Here is a 2,388-nt window from a genome sequence, read left to right as displayed (position 1 = left end):
CAAAATCAACTCAAAATGGATTACAGATTTATGTATAAGACCTGAAAGTATAAAGCTCCTAAAAGAAAACATAAGAGAAACACTTCAAGATGTAGGCCTGGGCAAAGACTTTACGAATAAGTTACCAAAAACACAGGCAACACCAACAAAACTAAACAAATTGAATTATATCAAACTAAAAAGCACAGCAAAAGAAACAGTTAACAGAGCAAAAATACCCCTTGGCCTTATAATACAGAAATCTAACGTTAAATACCAAATTCCATAATAGGAAACTCACCCAAATGCCTCTTCTCCCTTCCCTTTATTTCTAGACTCTTATTTTTTACATTCTGTTTTTTTGGTGTAGTTTAACGTGGTAAGTCATTCCTGATTATGTTTTTAATTGTTTACTTATACTCTATCTCATTCTAGAAAGGATTAAAAAGTTAGTTCTATTTAGAGTAGGTTGTAAATATATATATATATATATATGCACCATAAATAAGAATAGTGTGTTCAACCTAATAAACATTCCTTGTTGATCCCCTATCCAAAATTATTCTGGAGTCTTCTATGGTCTCATCCCCTCACTTTGTTAGCTGTTTTAAGAAGCATAAATTTGATATGTTTCTTTTCTCTCTCCCTTCCCCATTATTTCTCATTCTTTTGGATATTTTCTTTATATTCTCTCTTCATTCATTCTTTCTTTCTGTCTTTCTTTCTTTTTCTTTGTTTCTGTCTTTCTACTTTATGTCTCTATTTCCAAGTTGTTGGATGTCTTAATGGAGAAGATGTAACTTTTCAAAATTGTAAAGTGTTCCCAAACCTGTTCATTCTCCACCCAGGTCATTTCATTACCTGTTGCTTTGTGAACATTTCCATGTCAGGAAATTGATGCCAAAAGTGTACATTTGTGTGCAGTGCAGAAATGTCTTCATCCTTACCTGATAAATTGTGTGTGTGCATCTTAAATCATGAGTCTGTCTATTATCACACTTCATATTCAAAGTGATTGGATGCTAGATAAGTTTCTATGATACCCATTTATCATCTGGGAGTTTTGAAGCTTTGATCATGATAAAAGACTGGAGAGAATTATTACCTCACACACCTATGTGATTATGATATTCCTCCCCACCAGCTACTCTGATTTGGGATCCTAAACATGAAGTTCATTAGACAAGTGAAAAATTTACAGCTGGGGTCCTCTTTCAATTTTCAGCTTCTGGCCCAGACCTCTTCACTCACAATCTCACCTCAAGCACTACTGCTGGCAGCCAGCACTTGTCACATGGACTGTTATCATTACTTGTACAGAAACCATTAGTAGTTAAGATGGTGCCCTCAGAGCAACTCTGCTTTCTAAGAGAAGAGAAAGAACGTGTCATTAGAGCAGGTGCACAGTGAAGGCTTAGGTGGCAAATTGATTGTGAAATTTACTGGGAGGCATCCAGTGTTTTTATCCATTTCTGCACACCACCTCGCACATTGCTGGAGCTCTAATCTTATGCCATAATGGTTTGAGCAAAGGAAGAGGGGCAGGCGGGAGTGTGACTTGCTTAACCAGAACTCCCTAAATAACAAAGCACACTGTATTGTTGTCTCCCTAAGAGGGATTATGAAGAGTGTAAATGGGAAGACTTGAATTATTTATGAAAATTGTTAATACCAGGCATGGTTGCCAAGGGAATGAGGCAACATGGCCTCAGGTAAATAATTTACTGCCAAAACGCCAACCTCTTTTTCTTTTATTCTTTTGCTAATTCTAGTGATCTTTTCAAGCTTCTCTTTTTGGTGGTAGATCCTAGAGATGTGCATGTTTAATGTGGCAGAAAAACCTGGAAACACCTCCAACAAAACTGAAGCAGAAGTAGCTTACAAATGAGAACTCCGGTGGAGGTAGAAGCTGTTTTGCAGAATGAGAGCAGAAAGAATGAGACTCTCAGGGACCCCTTTTCAAAGAAATGTCAAAGTATTTCACCTGTATGCTTTGTGTCACAGCTGTGATGTCCTCTCACATGATACTGATGTCCCTTAGAAGAAATGTGAAGAACAAAACAAGCTTAATCAGGCAAAGAATGATTCCTCTTTTAGGCTTCATTCTCTCTATCTCCAAAATGGACATAAGAATGCAAACATCAGGGTTGCTCTTTCCTTGCAGGGATATGTTGAAGATGCAAAATTGCAACAAGCACAAAAATTATGGATCGATCTTGTTATACTGTAGTCAGAGACATATTTACAAAATGCAAATTTGATCAGAGAGATATCCCAGTTTAAACATTTTAATGATTCCTGTTTCTCTGGGGTTAAAGATGAGACTGTTTATCCCAGTCCAGGTTAACCAGGTCTCCCACAATCTGGCTGTATCCCCAAACCCCTCCTCAATGTTCGTCATCCAACCAC

Source organism: Galeopterus variegatus, unplaced genomic scaffold (genome assembly GCF_000696425.1).
Source record: "Galeopterus variegatus unplaced genomic scaffold, G_variegatus-3.0.2 Scaffold5525, whole genome shotgun sequence".
Classification (NCBI taxonomy): domain Eukaryota; kingdom Metazoa; phylum Chordata; class Mammalia; order Dermoptera; family Cynocephalidae; genus Galeopterus; species Galeopterus variegatus.
This window is presented reverse-complemented; position numbering follows the sequence as displayed.